Below are 21,603 nucleotides of genomic sequence, written 5' to 3'. Positions count from 1 at the left end.
ACACATTCATTGTTTCACATTTTGTTTCTGAGCAGCCCTTGAAAATTTGGGGGGGGGTTCGTCAAGGGGGGGCCGAGAAAAAAGGGGGGTCCCAAAACGTGTTTTTAACATTGAGTTTTCCATAGGGCGGTTGGCCTCACTTTTAGCCCGAACGGCTGAATGGATTTGCACGAAACTTGGCAAAATTGTAGGGACTGGTAGCCCGATGTGCCTTTTGTAGGTCTCAATATATGTGCTTCAGTGGATTTTGAGAAATTAACGTTCAAAAAAAGATATATATCTGTAACAGCGGACCGGGCAGCGCTCCAGTTCACGTACTTTTCGCGCAACGGAGCTTTGTGAAGCGAAGCTGATTGGTTCTCCGGCGTCTGTAAACATTCCAAACAGTCCGTAGCGGCCGCCATCTTGTCTCTCGGTAGGATCGAGAGACAAGAGGAGGCCAAAGCGAAGGGGCAAATGACCATAAGGGGGCATAGTAGATCCTCGCTGACCCCCTAGGTTTGATGTGGAGGTTTTAAAAGGGCCCCGCGGGGCAAAAAAAAAAAATAATAATAATAATCGAACGGCTGAATGGATTTGCACGAAACTTGGTAAAATATTAGGGACTGGTAGCCCGATGTGCCTTTGCTAGGTCTCAATATATGTGCTCCAGTGGATTTTGAGAAATTAACGTTCAAAAAAAGATATATATCTGTAACAGCGCTCCGCTTCGCGTAACGGAGGTTTGCGAAGCTGATTGGTTCTCCGGCGTCTGTAAACATTGCAAACAGTCCGTAGCGGCCGCCATCTTGTCTCTCGGTAGGATCGAGAGACAAGAGGAGGCCAAAGCGAAGGGGCAAATGACCATAAGGGGGCATAGTAGATCCTCCTTGACCTCTTAGGTTTGATGTGGAGGTTTTAAAAGGGCCCCGCGAGGCAAAAAAAAATAAAATAATAATAATCGAACGGCTGAATGGATTTGCACGAAACTTGGCAAAATTGTAGGGACTGGTAGTCCGATGTGCCTTTGCTAGGTCTCAATATATGTGCTCCAGTGGATTTTGAGAAATTAACGTTCAAAAAAAGATATATATCTGTAACAGCGCTCCGCTTCGCGGAGATAAAATTATATCTGTATTACCTAGCTGTTGCTAACACCAATTAGCGACGGCTAGTAGGAGATAGCGACCATCTTGGGCCCCACTTTGCATGTGAGTGATATTTATCACTAATGACATGCAAAGTGGGCATGCCAAGATGTTAGCGACTGGAAACAGTCGCTAACATCGCTATCTCCTATTATCAACTTTTGGAAATATTCGCGATAAGCGCAAATATCTCCAAAAGCTAGCACCTGCCCTGAGCAGTTCTAAGGCATGTTATCCAATGGGAGGTGGATAACATGGCTAAGAGCATTAGCTCGGTAATGCATGAATATCGCTGAGTTTTCAGCGATATTAATGCATTGCGGTCGTTTTTTATCGTATTTGCGATAAACCTTGATAATAGCAAGGTTTATCTGCGATAATTTCTGACGATGCTTAGCGGTAAAAAAATCGTTGCTAAGCATCGTTAGGGATAAATATCGCTTAACTTTGGTAATATGCCCCAACGTCTGTTAACGTTCGATTCGAAGGAAATCAGGAAGTGTTGAAAAACATTGTCTGCGCCATCTTGCCTTTTTTCAAATGCCACACTTTTGTCGTGCACGGCAGTCATTTTAGATGCCTTGACCAGACCCACTCTGTGCACGCTGTCGATCCTTAGCATGACTCCCCACCCTCGCAAACATCTCCCCCAGGCAGTGGTCACCCCCGCTCTCTGTCTTATGCATGGGTAATAAACCACCCCCCATCTGCGCTGCTCTTCCCTGAGAATCACACCCTGTGCCCGCCCGACACCTCCCTTTCGCCCTATTCACTACCGCACCCTCTGACACTCCTTTTCCTCTGTGTCCGATTGTCCAGGCCGGTCCTAGGGTATCAGCTAGCCCTGCAGATGTAGTTTATGGCCCCAGCTGTAAAGAATCACCCCTCTTCAAAGGAGTTATAGTAGATCAAGGCCCACACTCGATGAGATCCGTCACAGCAGACGCGTTCCTATTATCTGAAAACCATCCTGTATTGTGATTGGGGAGGGGACCGAGCCTGAAGCGGAAGATTCCAGGGATGACTCTTTGTACATCAAAGTTTTTACAATTATGTGTCACATTAAAAATATATAGCACTCCAACAAAGTAGTAAGATTATAAAACTTTAATAACTTATAAATATATACAAGAAAACAAAAACAGTAATAACATATAAACATTTTTAGGGAAAAACAACGAAGTAGCGGTCGGCTGTGCGAATAGTCCCAACGCAGCACAACGTCCAGATTTCTGGCGTGGGGCGTCGCGGGGGGTGGGTCATCAGTAGCAAACTGTTGTGCGAATAGTTCCAAGGCAGCAGAACGATGGCACCAAGGTGATGTCCAGTAAGTTGCCGCACTGGTTTTGGTATCCTACAATGCTGCTCCGAATAACGGCGTGGGGCGCCCCGGGGGAGGCGGCGTGAACGGGCCTCTCCAGGTGGAGTGTCATCTGTTGTAGTAGGGCGCCCCTTTACCGTTTCAGTTGCCATTCCGTCCGTTTTTGGTCCACTGTGTCAAGAGCCGCAATTCAGCTGAGTTGCGCCCACTCTTGCGGTGCAGCGATAGGCGGCTGTCACAGGACTCTCAAAATGGCGGCAGGCTCTTTCCTTTTTGGGCCTGGTCCACTGAAATGGCCCTGGGACACCTTGGAAATCGGACGCTTGTCTGCTAGGTCTTGGACCCCATTCTCGAAAGCGTCCCCTCCGCCTTGAGGATTTATCAAAAGTTTTGGGGGCCCCCGACTCCTGTAGGCTTCTGGTGGGGAGCGGTTGCCATGATTGCTCGCGGAATGACCACGACGGAGCTACGAGATGGTGGTGCTCTCATGCTGAAGCCAGCTTCAGTCTGAAACATCCAGAAACAAGGTGGGGCTTTCATCGTTTGGGAAAAAAAAAAGTTTTCATCCAATGAAAAGTGTTGTTTTTAGGTCATATGATCAAGCCTTCCATCATTAGGAAACCAAAAGTAAAATGAACCAATGAAAAGTTTTATAAACAAGTCACATGACCTGTTATGCGGCATAGGGTATAAAATGCGGAGAAAATACGTTGGCACGTGAGGCGGCGTCAGTAGCGGACCGATGTGCGAATACGCCGAAGGCAATACAATGCGCCAAGATCCGGATGGCACCGAGGTGGTGTCCAGCAAGTTGCAGCACTGGTGTGGCCATCCTACAATGCTGAAAGTCGGCGTGGGGCGCCCCGTTGGCCTGTGAGTTTGCGTCAGTAGCGGACCGATGTGCGAATAGGCCGAAGGCAGCACAACGCGCCAAGATCCGGATGGCACCGAGGTGGTGTCTAGTAAGTTGCCGCACTGGTGTGGCCATCCTACAATGTTGAAAGTCGGCGTGGGGCGCCCCGTTGGCCTGTGAGATGGCGGCAGTAGCGGACCGATGTGCGAATGGGGCCAAAGGCAGCGCAACAATATTTTCGGAATAGAAGACACCACAAGGCGCTGAGATGCCAAGATCCGGATGGCACCGAGGTGGTGTCTAGCAAGTTGTGGCACTGGTGTGGCCATCCTACAATGGTAAAAGTCGGCGTGGGGCGCCCTGTTGGCCTGTGAGATGGTGTCAGTAGCGGACTGATGTGCGAATGGGGCCAAAGGCAGCGCAACAATATTTTCTGACTGACACCACAAGGCGCTGAGATGCCAAGATCCGGATGGCACCGAGGTGATGTCTAAGTTGCGGACCGATGTGCGAATGGGGTCAAAGGCAGCGCAACAATATTTTCTGTATGGAAGATACCACTAGGCGTTGAGATGCCAAGATCCGGATGGCACCGAGGTGATGTCTAGCAAGTTGCTGTACTGGTGTGGTCATCCTACAATGCTGAAAGTCGGCGTGGGGCGCCCCATTAGCCTGTGAGATGGCGTCAGTAGCGGACCGATGTGCGAATAGGCCGAAGGCAGCACAACGCGCCAAGATCCGGATGTCACCGTGGTGGTTTCATAGTTGAGAGGCACTTCATCTGCAGTGGGGCGCCGAGATCCGGATGGCACCGAGGTGATGTCTAGCAAGTTGCTGTACTGGTGTGGTCATCCTACAATGCTGAAAGTCGGCGTGGGGCGCCCCATTAGCCTGTGAGATGGCGTCAGTAGCGGACCGATGTGCGAATGGGGCCAAAGGCAGCGCAACAATATTTTCTGAAGAGAAGACTCCAAAAGGCGCTGAGATTCCAAGATCCGGATGGCACCGAGGTGGTGTCTAGCAAGCTATGCAGTTGAGTTGTGTGCGCACTTGCGGCGAATAGGTCGAAGGCAGCATAACAATGTTTTCTGAATAGAAGACACCACAAGGCGTTGAGATTCGGTTACCACCGAGGTGATGTCTAGCAAGTTGCCGCACTGGTGTGGCCATCCTACAATACTGCTCCGAATAACGGCGTGGGGTGCCCGAAGGGGGGGGGGGGGCGGCGTGAACGGGCCTTCCTAGGTGGAGGCTCGTCTGCTGTAGTGGGGCGCCCCTTTACCGTTTCAGTTGCCATTCAGCTGAGTTTCGGCTGCTCTTGATGCTACAGTGACAGGCGGCTGCAACAGGACTCTCAAAATGGCGGCCTGTTCTTTGGATTTGGGCCTGGTCCACTAAAATGGCCCTGGGACACCTTAGAACTCGGACGCTCGATTTTTTTTTTCCTTTCCTGTACATGCAAAAAAAAGGTAAATGCCCGGTACGTTACACGCTTCATCTGCCACGATGAACTCTCCAGAGGAACCGAAAAAAAATATAGTTATGGTAACTATACCATGCATCGTCATATGGAGAGGTGGCACCAATTAATTATAGTGCTGCATAAAAGAGAGATTTGGAGGAGAACCCCTGACCTGCTAGTACATTCATCAAAGAAGTGGCACTGACAGCATCAGAGGCAAGGGAAACGGTCCCAAATATTTAGAAGAACTTTGGAAAGATTAAAATGACATGTTTAGATTGTGGCAAATTAATTTCATGTGGACAGATGAGTGTTACTCTAATAAATACAGCATATGAACATCATCATAGTCGATGGTTGGTAGAGACATTTTGACTATATCCTGGACCTGCCCGTCCTCGCCCAAAATGGCGCCGGAATAAATGGGACTCGTAACTCCTTGTTGTGTACTGGTTGCAGAACCTTGAAATCACGAGATACGTATGCAGTTTTGAAGCACATGGGGGCGGGGACGAGAATTGATTGAATATTTCGACATCCCTATTGATATTAAGTTCTGATGTGTTATTGATTACTGTACTATTGAAAGTTCGAATTAACGTCACCCATGGTACTTGCCCGCAAATGTATATCTAGATAATTTTATTGTAACTGGCCCTGTCGTATTTTAATTATAAAATGTACGTCCACCGATTCCGTAACTGTTAGACACCTTAGTTCTTGCAACCTAATGGCCCGCCCGTTACGTTCCTCTACAGTGTAAATGTCTACTCATCATATACGATTACAGTTTGCTCCGTGGCCGGCCCACGTGGTTATAGGCTCGTATTTGTATAATGAAATTTTCACAATAAAGGTTTTTAAAAGAAAACATGGTAGTAGTATATACATTGGTAAAGTTTTTAATAATAGTCACTGTTTTAGAATCAGTAAAAGGCAAGTGAAATAAAGCAGACCAATTACATGAAGGGTAAAAGGTATAATTCGAAGGAACGCAGTAAAGATAAATGGTCAAGGGCTGTTGTGTTTTCTACTCCTGCAACATAAAGTGATCGATAAGAATCTCATATTCAGGCGTATCGGCGACTAAGACAGCAGGTCGACCCTCTTTTGCTCAACGGCTCCGTCATGGGACGAAGAAACGCTCTTTTTCTCGAAAAAAGAATATATTTTACTTGCAGGACAGTTGTAAATTTTCCGGGAAAGTACATTAGCCTGGAACATTATAACATATATTTAAGAAAAAATAATGTTCGGAAGTAATAAAAAGCGTAATTTTTAGGTCATTTGACCAAGCCTTTCATCATTAGAATAAGAAAAGTAAAATGAACCAATGAAAAGTTTTATTAACAAGTCACATGACTTGTTATGCTTACGTTACGCGCTGCGCGCCCCGGATGACTTCCGGATGCGCTAACGCGGCGCGTCATATGACGCATTACGCGACAACGCAGGTCCAGAATATAGTCAAAATGTCTCCACCAACCAGCGGTTGGAACACAACCCCTTTCAGCAGGCTAAATAGTTCTGTTAAATGACAACAGAAGGGACAGGCAACAAGAACCATCAGTCAAAGAGGGGAGGGCTAGTTCTTCTCTACCGGGTTACATTGGGGCGCTACCGGAACTGATCGAAATGGTAGTCTACAGTGTTTCTGGATATTCAGACTGAAGCTGGGGTTAGCATGAGAGCAGCACCATTTCGTAGCTCCGTCGTGGCCATTCCGCAACCAATCATGGCAGCCGCTCTTTATCGTTATTTTGGGCGGGGTGGGTGGCGGAGCCAAGCTGTTTTGCAGCCATCATTGTGTGGAGTTCAGTTCATCTCACTAGTTTTGTATTTGTCATGAGGGGTTGTTCCTAATGTTTCTATTTTAGCGAGGTCAAAAAGAGATCCCTTTAGTGGCCTACTGATTTTGCTCGATTCCTTTTCTTTTTTTTTTACACGATTTTTCGTTATCTGCGAAGACTAAACAGAGTATTGCGACTCTGTGTTTGTTTGTAAATAGAGAATGAACCAAAGAGAACCAATTCTAAAACAGTAAATACTTGGATAACAATCAATCAAATGGAGAGAGAAGCAGGCACGACGTATTACAACGGGGGCAAAGGCCTGCGTTAACTACCCTTCACTATGTGCAAAGAGAGAGTACTCCTAATAGAAATGAGGGGGGGGCACCATTCAAAGCAGATCAGTGTGCATAAACACGAAAATGTTTTCACTTACCACGTACTTGACATTCGACAGCTTATGATATTTGCTATTAAAAAACCATTGAAATTCACTGAAAAAACCATAGGTTATAGACCATATATAGTTAGGAATTAGCATTTACAAAACCTTGAAAATTCACTGAAAAAACCATAGGTTATAGACCATATATAGTTAGGAATTAGCATTTAAAAAACCTTATTTTACTCACACAAAACCATTGAAATTCCATATATAGTTAGTTGCACTAACTATATATCGCGCACCCGCAATCCACTGCTGATCATGTCACATATTACATCATTCATGACATGGTCAGTGACATCACTGATGACATCACTGATGACATCTCAAATGACATCACTGATGACATCATCCAGTGACTGTGTGTTTCTGTAAAGTTTAAATATGTTTTACATATTGAAGAATGAGTAGATGTATAAGTGTCTGGACGAAGGATTTAGTAGGTGCATGACTGAATGTATGAGTGAGTGATTAAATGTGTCTCACTGAGTGCATGGGTTAGTGACTAAACTGTCTTAATTTGTGCATCATTATGTCTGTTGTTCTGTAAACTGCTGCATGTGTTGATCAGTAGCTATATGATTAACTATATGGGTTATTGATTGATTGTCCAAGTATTTGTATGGGAGACTGAGTGTGTGTGTGGCTGGCTGGGAGGTGTGTGACTCTGTGCAGATCAATGTGTACTTGTATCAATGATTGTATAAGAAAGTAAGTATGTGTTAGTATATGTTTGAAAATGTAAGGTGCTCTATGTTTAACTGTATAGACAAGAAAATGGAAGTGTGATTGATTCTTTACAGGACTGACTAGGTGTGTGAGTAACTCCATGGATGAGTGGCAGAGTGTGAGTGTCTGTATAGGTGTATGAGTGCATATGATAGTGTTGTAAAGATGAGTGATTGTATGTATGAATGATTGTATGGGTGAATGAGTGAATGTGTGTGTAGACGTAGGAATCAGTGAGTACGTATGTAGTAACTAGTATTGGTGTGTCAATGGTTTCAAAAATTATACTCTGTATTTAACACTGGGTGAAACAGAGGTTATATTAAAATGTGAGGAGATGCATTGTATTGTCACATGAATGATATCATCAGTGATGTGGTCATTGATGTCAAATGAGATGTCATCAGTGATCTCATCAGTGATGTCATTTGAGATGTCATCAGTGATGTCATCAGTGATGTCACTGACCATGTCATGAATGATGTAATATGTGACATGATCAGCAGTGGATTGCGGGTGCGCGATATATAGTTAGTGCAACTAACTATATATGGAATTTCAATGGTTTTGTGTGAGTAAAATAAGGTTTTTTAAATGCTAATTCCTAACTATATATGGTCTATAACCTATGGTTTTTTCAGTGAATATATATATATATATATATATGTTTGTATGTTTTAAAAGAGAAACAAAAATAATGATTATTATTTTTTCAAAAAAAGTTTCTGTGGTATGTGGTCAGTTGTTTTGAATGAAGTTTGTATAAATAACGATAGGACTATATACTGTTAATAAGGCAATGTGAAGTTCCCTATGATTTAGCGGATATAGACATTAATTCCTCCTTGCAATCTTCTTTTTTCTACTTTTTGTTGTTTTTTACCCAGGTATAGGAGGGTAACTTGGGTAAACCCCAACTTATAGTTTTGACTATAGTTGATTACACTTTGTCAAGTGTGAGGGTTTTGTGATTGAATAACTTAATAGTTGACTATAGAAAATAAAAAAAACATTTCCTTTGTCACATTTCATGGGTGCATTTTTTCCTTTTGACGTTATATTTTTTCATTTTATGTTTCATGCTTGGTGTGTGTGTGTGTGTATAAACAGGTATAGAAGATGACAGAACCTCATATGGTACATTAACATCACAAAAAAGGCGGATTTGCTATATCAGATCTGCACATCAAAACGTGTCTCCTTCTTTTGCAAAAAAATCATTCATCTATGTATGAAATCCAATTATTGAGTGCAGCCTTGGTGTGGAATGCTTATCCACCTCAAGCACTAAAGATAGACAATCTACCCACCAACAATGTGACATAGTGTCACATCAACAGAAGACAAAAACACAAGAGCACATCACAAGTCACTTTTATCCTTGTGCATTCACCACTTTTCTTGAATTTGTATCCTTGCACAGACACTTCTTTTTAATCCAAAGGAGTCGCGATGTGTAGACAAATTTGTTTTTTATTTCTTTTAAAAACAAAGTGCTTCACAGCCGACATGCATTTCGCCCTTTGCGGGCTTCCTCAAGGCTGTAAATCATATATAAAAAAGCAAATTGTAACCTACTTTTCCGTGACATTATCTATTATACAAACTACCAATCAATGTGTGTATATCGACATCACATCGTCCAATCATGTGATAAGCATGCTACAAGCCTACCACCAAAGACTTGTTAAAAAATATCATGCTATAAGCCATGCTTTATTCACAGCACCCTTATATAGGTTGTAGCTATAAAGCATATACATTAGTAAAGAACAGCCACCCTGTGAATTCGCCAATATCTAATAAGAATTGTAAGCTTAAAAATACATGAGTGAAAAAAACACAAGAGACAACCTTAGTTTTAGAACAAACCACACCTGAACTTGTGATAAATAGGAAGTAACATAAGTGTGAAAAGAACATATACACTTCCAATGAGAGGCAATTCGATGTAAGGCTCACCAGATTTCCAATGTAATCAGCACTGTATTTGTCAAAGCTTGTCACTTTAAATCACTCTGTGAAAGGAATTGGTGATACCGGGCTTAGAAAGTACTCTTTTCTGAGCTTATCTTCTTACTCTGTCACTTGTGAAGACACCCTATACTTTAAATTCTTACCTTAATACAAGCTTCACCCAGAGTATATTCCAATCTATTCAAACACCAGCAAAGAAAGCAGTAATCCTCGTTTATTATTTATCAGGAGCCATGATAAGTTCTTTCTAATGTATAAAGAAAATTATCGTGTCAGACAGGGAACCCATGGATATATCAGCTTAAATTCATTATTAAAAAATTGTCATCTCATTAGTTTTGAAGCCATTAAAAGCTCTGTCCACAAACGTATAGTCCTCTCACTATTTTTAAAACCATTAAACACTTTATCCACAAGCATAAGCCTTACTACATACAAGGTCCACACTGCCCCCATGTGCTGTATCGCAAACTATATAAATTCATCTTATAATTCAACCTCTGATCTGAGACTCAAACAGAAATGCGCGGTGTACCGCCAAAAACAAGTATCAACCTCCTACCACATATGTAAACAATTTTCCTTCACTCTCCACGCAGGCAATCCATCCCGACATTCACATTCAATAAAGCTTTACGCTCCCCGAGTGTAAAAAAAAGTAGTGTATCCTATTTCGAACTAACGGTCATTTAACTCTAGTACATCATAGCTTGTCATTTAATCATACAGTTGTCATATTTCCAGCACCTTAATTCATATCCCAACATTCACATTCAATAAAGCTTTACGCTCCCTGATTGTCAAAAATGTGGTGACTCCTATTTCGAACTAACAGTCATTTAACTCTAGTACGCCATAGCTTGTCATTTACTCATACAGTTGTCATATTTCCAGCGCCTTAATTCATATCCCTTATAGCGACGACGGTTATGTCACTCATATGGTACATTATTCTGAAGAAGAGATAAATGGACTGTTGAAAAATCCCTCGTTGTTAGGTAGAGACCAGGTAGCATCAGGTACCCAGAGTTCAGATAAAGGAGAACGTTGTATACAGTTACTGAAGAAAAATACTAGAACACAGGTACACGCTCAAGTACTTTTGGAACACCAGAAAAGCAATTCCAGCGGGATTACAGGTGAAGAACATTCCTGTAATATTTGTGCCTGATAAGCCATACTTGTTGGACTTTAGTGGGGCAAACACTAAGGGGTCGATTAGGATGGCGGACGGAAACGTGTACCGTCCGCCGCGGAAGGTGGCAAGATACTCCGGACCTGTCCGCGGAAAAACCGCAACAGCAATTAGGATAAAACATGCAAAAAACGCCGACCGCGGCGTACGGAGCACTCCAATCCCCGTCCGCGGCGGTCGGAGTACACCTGAGTCCGCGGCAGGCGGACGGAACAGTAAAAACACCGACCGCCGCGTACGCACATGACCGCGAATACATCCACCACCCCCGCTATACCTGCGCAATGTCCGTGTCCGCAATTAGGATAACTCCGCAAGTACCCCGGTAGTCACCGCCATCCACGTCCGCAGCGGTACCAATGCACCGAGAATCCGTGCACCACAGCGGAACGACAACACAAACAACATCCCTACTGTCAAACCAATGCCATACATTGGCACGGAAGTTTATCACCAAACACACGAAAAAAAACGCCCACCCACCGAAAACATCCAAACCAATCACAACACACAATGATCCACCGCCAAGCACCACACAATCCACACCTGCCAACACTCCCACCTAGCACCTGACTGCCAATAACCATTCAGACACGGTCTAGACACACACCATAAAAGAACTCCCACCCACTCCACAAATCCTCTGCATCACAGCATAGCTGCTAGCAGGACACACCACTGAACTGAGCCCAAAGAGAAATAGCATTCACACAACCCACACCCAAACACACCCACCACACAAACACCCACCACACCATTCTTACACACCACACACCTGCACCACCCCATCCACGCAAACCCACACCCCGAGCACCACACACCATGGCACCAAAAAAAACCCCAAAATTCACTGACACGGAGTTGAAGGTTATGGTCGATGAGATCATCCGTGTGGAACCCCACTTATTCGGGGCCCTAGTGCAGCAGACCAGCATAGCCAGGAGAAACAGCATGTGGGACCGGATAGTCACCAGGGTGAATGCCTCCGGGAGCGTCCCGAGGACGAAGCAGGACATCCAGAGGCGGTGGCACGATCTAAAGACCCGCGTCAAAGCCATACGAGCCAAGAACTATCTCCGGGCTAATCATACAGGCGGTGGAACCCCTCCGGAGCCCTTACCCTACACCGAGTGGGAGGACAAGGTGATGACCATCATCCACCCTGAGAGCCTTGATGGACTTCCTGAGGAAGAAGAGGCTGGTAAGTACAAACCAAGCACCACGAGCACTACTACATGGTGTGCCTCACACAACTGTGAAGACACATCTCCCAGACCCCAACCCATGCATGCAGTCCACATACTCACCAACGTCGAAATCACTCCAACAGGCCCCCATGTCCATAGGGATGGCGGTGGTGGTGGTGGTGGGTGGTGGTGGGTGTGAGGGGATGGAACCACAACTCCCAACAGGCCCCCATGTCCATAGGGATGGCGGTGGTGGTGGTGGGTGTGAGGGGATGGAACCACAACTCCCAACAGGCCCCCATGTCCATAGGGATGGCGGTGGTGGTGATGGGTGTGAGGGGATGGAACCACAACTCCCAACAGGCCCCCATGTCCATAGGGATGGCGGTGGCGGTGGTTGGTGTGAGGGGATGGAACTACAACTCCCAACAGGCCCCCATGTCCATAGGGATGGCGGTGGTGGTGGTGGTGGTGGTGGGTGGTGGTGGGTGTGAGGGGATGGAACCACAACTCCCAACAGGCCCCCATGTCCATAGGGATGGCGGTGGTGGTGGTGGTGGGTGGGGTGAGTACCAGTGCAGACAGAATCGGCCAAAAAAGTGAAAACAACCTGTCAAGTCCACATTACTCATCCTCACATTTTGGTTTTGCAGGTCATCCTCATCTGACAGCTGGAAGCAACACCCGCCCTCCAGACTCGCCAATCACAGACGTCTCAGGGGACGATTGGCCAGCCACCTCCGGGGCAGAGGATGATCCCGGCACAAGCAGCCAGCCAGGGCCATCTGGCTCCCAGGTCACCCCTGCACCAACAACTACGGCCTCTGCCATTGTGACAACACCGGCCACTGTGACCTGCACAGCCACCACCAGCACCACCTCCACCACCACCACCACTACTACCACCACTCCTGCCCCTGCCACCCTGCCCAACCCAACGGCCAACGCCGTGCCAGCGCCATCCCAGCCACGCAGGGAGAGTGTGAGGCAAGGCAGAGATGCAAGGCCAGATCCGGCAGGCAGGAGCATACGCCAAAGAACACGGGAGGATACCAACACACCCAATCCAGTGCAACAGTCATTGGAGGCACTGGGCAGGGTGGAGGTGAGCTACCAACGTGGTCAGGCACAGGCAGACCGGGCCCACCAGGACTTTGTAGATAACACTGCAATGTTGGGGGCCATTGAGAGGCGGCTTGGCCAACTAGTGGACATCTTCACCAGGACAATCAGGCCACAAACAACGCCACCGCCACCGCCACCGCCACCGCCACCGCCACCTGCGGCGGATGTGGTACCCGATGCCCCAGCGCAACCAGCTGACACCGTACCGGCACTAAGACGGAGGGGCCGACCGAGGCTGGAAGTGGGCGACAGCAGTGTGGAAGCAGCTGCCACACGCTCCAAGAGGAACAGAAAATGACTGTACCTGTACCTGCGCATGCCATTCACCCTGCCAACTATCCGGTCCCACCTGCCACAGGCCTGCTGTACTAGGCAGACACCACCCTATGTGGTGTCCGCACGGACATTTCATCTGCCATAACCTTCTACTCTCACTCCCCCACCCCTTCACTCATTTGTAAATATACACCTACACCCATGCACATTTTGTAAATAAAAGCCACTTACTCACTCAATCATGTGTTGTCTCCATGTTTATTCACATGAATGCATCAGAAACAGATGTTACTAGGTACAGGTATCCAACTGGTACAGAATCATGGCGCTGCGGGAGTGACCTAGGGAAAATAGAAACCGCAAAGACACGTCAGGAAACAAGATCACACTCATCAGAACACACTGCAGTGCAACATTTAACAACCCACACGCATCACAACAGTAATGGATGAGACGACACACATCATGGAGACGTGCATTGGCCACAATTTAGCACACACACACACATGCATGCATCACATAGCAGAACACAGAGATGAAGCACACCACTATGCCACAACACCAGCACACATTCACAGGGCATACCCAAGCAGCACAAGAGGAGCACACTCACAATCAAGGGAAGTAGCGATCAATGATCTGGCGCCTCTGGTCCACACCTTCCTCCTCACCACTATCCTCATCAGTTGACATGGCTGGGTCGGGAGGGCGAGGAACTTGCAGTTCATCAGGGTCCAAGAGCAGTTCAATGTTATAGCGCACAGCCAGGTTGTGAAGCATGCAGCACGCTATCACGATCTTGCATACTTTGCCTGGTGAGTAAGGCAGGGCCCCTCCAGTCTTATCCAGGCACCGAAACCTTGACTTGAGCAGGCCAAATGTCCGTTCTACCACTCGACGTGTCCTACCATGGGCATCATTGTATCTCATTTCTCCTGGTGTAGTGGGATTGCGTAAGGGACTGAGCAGCCAAGGCCTGTTTGGGTAAGCCGAGTCGCCTGTGTTGGTGGAAGAGAGAGAGAGAGAGAGAAACATCACAACCTGCATTGTGGGGCACACCATGCCACACAGATATCACTCCTGTCACCACAGCATACTCACCAACAAGCCACGCTTGTGCTGGACGAAGATTAGCCATCAGTTGGGGGACCATGCTGCTCCGCATGATGTGGGCGTCATGTGCAGAGCCAGGGAATCTTGCACACACATGTGAGATGATGTTGTCGGCCTGGCACACCACCTGCACGTTCAGGGAATGGAAGTGTTTCCGATTCCTATACACCTGCTCACGTGCCCGTGGTGCAATGAGCGCGATATGCGTGCCATCAATGGAACCCACAACGTGTGGTATACGACCCAGGGCATAGAAGCCAGCTTTGACCGCTGGCAAGTCCGCCGCCTGAGGGAAATGTATATAGTCATGCTTGTACAGCATCATGGCTGTCAGTACATCCCGGAGTACCGTGCTGAGCATGGCCTGTGACATTCCCCCGGCATCTCCAACTGTGTACTGGAATGTGCCTGTTGCGAAGAAATGGAGTGCCGCCATCACCTTTTGCGTGGGTGTCATGGAACCTGGATATGTTCTTCGCGGCTGCAGGTGAGGAGACAATAGGGTCATAAGTTCCAACAATCGACGGCGATCCAGCCTGAATTTCCGGATCACCTCCTCGTCCACCATATCCTCCAGCACAGTGTATGGGCGAAGGACATTTGGAGCCCTCCTGTGTGGGAGTAGATGGAATGGAAGTCAATTAACATACAACGCACGTGTGTGCACCTCAATCACATGTCAACGCCCTCTACCAACATGTAGTATCCAGTGTATGCTTGTCATATGTGTGACTCCTCTGATTGTCAGGACAACATGGACCGACGTAGCTACAATGTGCATCCACTAGCAACATGATGTTTAGCAACATGTGCAATGCACAGTGTCTCACCTCAACATCACTGCCAACCAGACATGTGACATGACCCACATGTGTAGGCCCAACATCACATGCACACATGCAAGTACATGCACACATACAAAATTAAACACCCCCCCACCCCCCCATATCATGATGCACCAATGGCAACACCAGGAATGGTGGGCATACGGACATCACATGCATGGGGACACAATAGGCAACACACATGTACAGTACACAACAGAACCCCCACCATAGTCATCATCTGACACATACCACTCACTGACAACTGATTCACAGGTGCCCATACATACGGGATCTACTGTGTACATGTGAGGTACGACAAAATTGTGTAGGGTACTACCCGATGTGGACATGCACACGTGATGGACACTTGTGGCTCACCGATGGCCATGGTATGGACACACATGGGATGGAGCATGACATGTGTAGCCACGCAATCACGCACACAACCGTGAGCAGGCAGCTGCAGACAATGGTACAAGGTGCATCATCGGCTAAGATGCAAACATTGATCACGCCATGGCGGTGCACTGCATCCGCTGTTTACGTCTGGGCATACGCGGGCCGCCTTCGACATTCACACTGTCTGCACGTGCACAGACCGTCACGCCCACACACCGGCAAGTGCATGTGTAAGGTTCCGGGACGGATGGTCGATTTGCAACAATGTTGTATCACTGGCGCCTCCATGGCGGTGCACGTACACAGCGGGGGAGGTGCAGGCCTATACACCCTGTAGATGTACTCAATGGACATGCCAGTTCATGACCCCCCTTACAGTCACCTTGCATCATCCACCGTACACCGGCCGGAGCGGCCGGCCCATGAACAACCGCCGTGCCAGGCCCTGCCCAGGACCGCCGTGCCGGCCATGGCAACAACCGCCATTGCACGGCCCTTCCACTACCGCCGTGCCAGGCCCTGCCCAGGACCGCCGTGCCGGCCATGGCAACAACCGCCATTGCACGGCCCTTCCACTACCGCCGTGCCAGGCCCTGCCCAGGACCGCCGTGCCGGCCATGGCAACAACCGCCATTGCACGGCCCTTCCACTACCGCCGTGCCAGGCCCTGCCCAGGACCGCCGTGCCGGCCATGGCAACAACCGCCATTGCACGGACCGCCAGGGAACGCCGGTAGTGGAAGGGCCGTGCAATGGCGGTTGTTGCCATGGCCGGCACGGCGGTCCTGGGCAGGGCCTGGCACGGCGGTTGTTCATGGGCCGGCCGCTCCGGCCGGTGTACAGTGGATGATGCAAGGTGACTGTAAGGGGGGTCATGAACTGGCATGTCCATTGAGTACATCTACAGGGTGTATAGGCCTGCACCTCCCCCGCTGTGTACGTGCACCGCCATGGAGGCGCCAGTGATAGTACATTGTTGCAACTGAAGCATCCGTGCCTGAGGACACTTGTGGCTCACCGATGGCCATGGTATGGACACACATGGGATGGAGCATGACATGTGTAGCCACGCAATCACGCACACAACCGTGAGCAGGCAGCTGCAGACAATGGTACAAGGTGCATCATCGGCTAAGATGCAAACATTGATCACGCCATGGCGGTGCACTGCATCCGCTGTTTACGTCTGGGCATACGCGGGCCGCCTTCGACATTCACACTGTCTGCACGTGCACAGACCGTCACGCCCACACACCGGCAAGTGCATGTGTAAGGTTCCGGGACGGATGGTCGATTTGCAACAATGTTGTATCACTGGCGCCTCCATGGCGGTGCACGTACACAGCGGGGGAGGTGCAGGCCTATACACCCTGTAGATGTACTCAATGGACATGCCAGTTCATGACCCCCCTTACAGTCACCTTGCATCATCCACCGTACACCGGCCGGAGCGGCCGGCCCATGAACAACCGCCGTGCCAGGCCCTGCCCAGGACCGCCGTGCCGGCCATGGCAACAACCGCCATTGCACGGCCCTTCCACTACCGCCGTGCCAGGCCCTGCCCAGGACCGCCGTGCCGGCCATGGCAACAACCGCCATTGCACGGCCCTTCCACTACCGCCGTGCCAGGCCCTGCCCAGGACCGCCGTGCCGGCCATGGCAACAACCGCCATTGCACGGCCCTTCCACTACCGCCGTGCCAGGCCCTGCCCAGGACCGCCGTGCCGGCCATGGCAACAACCGCCATTGCACGGACCGCCAGGGAACGCCGGTAGTGGAAGGGCCGTGCAATGGCGGTTGTTGCCATGGCCGGCACGGCGGTCCTGGGCAGGGCCTGGCACGGCGGTAGTGGAAGGGCCGTGCAATGGCGGTTGTTGCCATGGCCGGCACGGCGGTCCTGGGCAGGGCCTGGCACGGCGGTAGTGGAAGGGCCGTGCAATGGCGGTTGTTGCCATGGCCGGCACGGCGGTCCTGGGCAGGGCCTGGCACGGCGGTTGTTCATGGGCCGGCCGCTCCGGCCGGTGTACAGTGGATGATGCAAGGTGACTGTAAGGGGGGTCATGAACTGGCATGTCCATTGAGTACATCTACAGGGTGTATAGGCCTGCACCTCCCCCGCTGTGTACGTGCACCGCCATGGAGGCGCCAGTGATAGTACATTGTTGCAACTGAAGCATCCGTGCCTGAGGCTTGCACGTGCGGTTGCCGATGTGTGCCCGTGACGGTCCCTGCACATGCAGCCAATGGGAAGAGGGACGCTGGCCGCATACGGCCAATCGCAAGTAGCGGAAGCTGTGCACCGCAACAACAGGGCCAGTCATTGGCCCATTTCACGATCACGCTTCCAGGGCTGACCAATTGCTGGCGACGTATGCCACTGACACGTGCTGAGGGCCCTATATATGTGTGTTGGCCAAAATGAAACTTCCTACCCTGGGGACCATTGCTGCCTGTGACCATCACCTCGACCTGCTGCTGCTGCTGAGCTGACCACCGACTGCTGCCTGTGACCATCACCTCGACCTGCTGCTGCTGCTGAGCTGACCACCGACTGCTGCCTGTGACCATCACCTCGACCTGCTGCTGCTGCTGAGCTGACCACCGACTGCTGCCTGTGACCATCACCTCGACCTGCTGCTGCTGCTGAGCTGACCACCGACTGCTGCTCTAGTGCCATACTCCGTGATCTTGCCATGTCGTCAGGCAAAGAGATCCGGTCTCGACCCTTCACCGCCGCGGAGCTTGATGTCCTCGTGGACGGTGTACTCCGCAACTATGGACGCCTCTACGGCGCACCGGGACGGGTGGTAAGTGCAGTGTGGGACATGTTGGTGTGCATGAGGGGGCCAAATGATCAGGCCTATTTCTATCTTAGCTGTGTAGTGTGGGCTAGACATATGTTCCTGATTGTGCATGGCTGCTGACAGTAACGTCTTGCCCCTATGTGTGTGACAGGCCACCTGTCCACTGACTTACACCCTTTTGTCTCCCATCATGGTAGGTCAAGCTGCACCTTCGCAAGGACCTGTGGAGGAGCATAGCACGTGAAGTACGGGCATTGGGGGTGTGCAACAGACGACATACACACTGCCACAAACGCTGGGACGACATTTCCAGGCTGAGCAAGAATGTAGCGGAAGTAACACTGGGCCTGATTCCAAGGACGCCCCGTCTGGCCCGACGCTCCATGACCCCTCTCATGCACCGTATCATTGCAGTGACGCATCCTGAACTGGCCGAACGTCTGAGTGCCGATCGACAGCAAACTAGCGGTGAGCATACTGTCTGTGTAGGAAACTTGTGAGTGCTATGCATGTATTGGTGCACAGACACACTATTGAGTTCCGTGTTGCGTATGTATGCCTGTGATGCCTTTTTGGTCCCATTGGGTGGTACTCATTTGACATCCAGGTCCGCCATGTTGACACGCCACTTGCTTAGTAGTTGAGTGTAAAAGCACATCCCCTAGTGGTCCATGGCCCCATGGCAGAAAATGTGAGGATGACTGGTAGGGGTGGGCCATGTGCAGGATGAGGGCTCCTAAACCTTTGTCTGCTATGTGATTTGGCTATCCTGTTCCTTCTGTACGTGAGTGTGCCCATGACTCACACATCTTTTCTGTGCATTTCAGCTTTGACAGAGGACACTCAGCCACAGACGGTGGAGAGTAGCCGAGGAAATGAGTCCGGCTCAGACTTCGCACACACGCAGACTGACACGGAGGAGGCCAGCGCCGGAGAGGGGGACAGGACCGTCCCTGAGGACTCGCATGTGGAGACACCATCGTCCTCCTCGTCGGACACTCTGGGTGAGCCTGCACTGTTGTCACAGACTGGGAGTGGGCACTCACCACCTTCTGTCGTAAGACAGCACACAGGGCCCACACTTCCGCCAACTGCACCATGTACTGTTCGTGGCCGGAGGAGTAGGGGGAGCAGAGTGGCGTTCGGTGCAGGCACCGCTGCCCCTGCCACGGTGAGCCAAAATGCACTGTGTGCTGAGGCCGTTGATCTGCTGCGACAGCTGTGTGTGGGGCAGACCAATATGACAAATGCTTTCCAGGACCATGATAGGAAGTTGGGGCAGGTGGTGGCATTCATGGAAGGGATGCATGGCGATCTTGCAGGTCTACACAGGACAGTGCAGTCATTGGCAAGCAGTGTGTCGTCTGCAATAGTACAGTCGAACGAACAGAGTGCTACTTCTGTTTCACCATCTACACCGCTGGATGTCTCGGGGGGTAGTGAATATTCTGAGCAGGACTCAAATACAGCTTATTGCACTAGAAGCAGCGTCAGACAGCACGTCAGGGCACGCAGGGCACAGACCCCATCCCCTAGATCAGCTAAATCTGTTCACGTAGACGACGTCAGATGCACTGGAGTACACACACAGGATCCACAAGTGTTGTTGGGGGACATGCCTTCCGGAGCTACACAGGCATTCAACACGAAAGGTACTCCCAAGGCAAGGGATACTCACATGTCCATGGACTGTTCCTTGGACAAGGCCAGTCAGAAGACAAAGGCACCTACTAAGAGCAGGGATACTCCCAAGAGCAGGCCCACAGCAGAGGTAAGGGAGACTCCCCAGGACAGTGAGAAGACTAAGGCACCTACTAAGAGCAGGGAGACTCCCAAGAGCAGGCCCACAGCAGAGGTAAGGGAGACTCCCAAGGACAGTGTGAAGACTAAGGCACCTACTAAGAGCAGGGAGACTCCCAAGAGCAGGCCCACAGCAGAGGTAAGGGAGACTCCCAAGGACAGTGAGAAGACTAAGGCACCTACTAAGAGCAGGGAGACTCCCAAGAGCAGGCCCACAGCAGAGGTAAGGGAGACTCCCAAGGACAGTGAGAAGACTAAGGCACCTACTAAGAGCAGGGAGACTCCCAAGAGCAGGCCCACAGCAGAGGTAAGGGAGACTCCCAAGGACAGTGAGAAGACTAAGGCACCTACTAAGAGCAGGGAGACTCCCAAGAGCAGGCCCACAGCAGAGGTAAGGGAGACTCCCAAGGACAGTGAGAAGACTAAGGCACCTACTAAGAGCAGGGAGACTCCCAAGAGCAGGCCCACAGCAGAGGTAAGGGACTCTCCCAAGGACAGGGACACACACAGAGAGCAGGTGTCTGCTGGAGACAGGTGCACCACAGACGACAAGTCTGCTGGCAGGAACAGGGCGGCGAGCAGGGCACAGGCTACATCCAGAGACAACACTCCACCTAAGGATAAGGCACATCCTACGGACAAGGCATCTGGCATGGACAATGGCGCTATCAAGGACAGGCATACTTCACCCCTGGCTGCACTGAGGCTGATGTTTTCTACTAAACGCAACACTGATGTCTCCGCGGCGGAGTCCCCCCATACCTCCACTCCCATCCAGGCCAGTCAGAAGCAGAGGAGGGTGTCCCCTGTTGTTGCATCCCCCATTACACATCATTCCGAGTCCAGGCGGCAGGCACAGAGCAAACGACAAGCAGGCTCCAGCACGTCCCCCGAAACCAGATCCCCGGCTGCAGTTGCTCCACCTATGCTGGGTGGTGATTCTTTGGAGTCCCCACCACTTGGCAGTCCTGTCCTGTCCAGGGTGCACTCACACCACCCTAAGAAACGCAGACACACACCATTGACACCTGCCAACCCCGATTTGGCTCTAGGTGAGCTATCCCCAGCTCCCAGGCCCACCCTGCCTCCTGGCCCATACAGCCCTGTGGCTCATCATTTCAGTTGTCCCAGTGGCGCTGGTGCAGTTGACTCTCATGTATCAGATGGTGGCACA

The 21,603-nt window shown here is 49.9% G+C and overlaps 1 protein-coding gene and 1 long non-coding RNA gene across 2 annotated transcripts in view; one reads left to right on the top strand and one right to left on the bottom strand.

Annotated features, from left to right (window-relative positions):
* LOC144791758 (zinc metalloproteinase-disintegrin-like VLAIP-B) overlaps positions 1-21,603 on the top strand; it is a 4,238,988-nt gene that overhangs the window by 2,781,032 nt on the left and 1,436,353 nt on the right. The window lies entirely within an intron of this gene.
* LOC144791067 (uncharacterized) lies at positions 13,736-14,762 on the bottom strand. The gene is made up of 3 exons (XR_013602291.1): positions 14,589-14,762; positions 14,101-14,485; positions 13,736-13,828 (listed from the first exon to the last, which is right to left on the bottom strand). It is a non-coding gene; the product is annotated as an uncharacterized LOC144791067 (long non-coding RNA).

The sequence above is a fragment of the Lissotriton helveticus genome, chromosome 11, assembly GCF_964261635.1.
Source record: "Lissotriton helveticus chromosome 11, aLisHel1.1, whole genome shotgun sequence".
Taxonomy (NCBI): Eukaryota; Metazoa; Chordata; class Amphibia; order Caudata; family Salamandridae; genus Lissotriton; species Lissotriton helveticus.
This window is presented reverse-complemented; position numbering and strand designations above follow the sequence as displayed.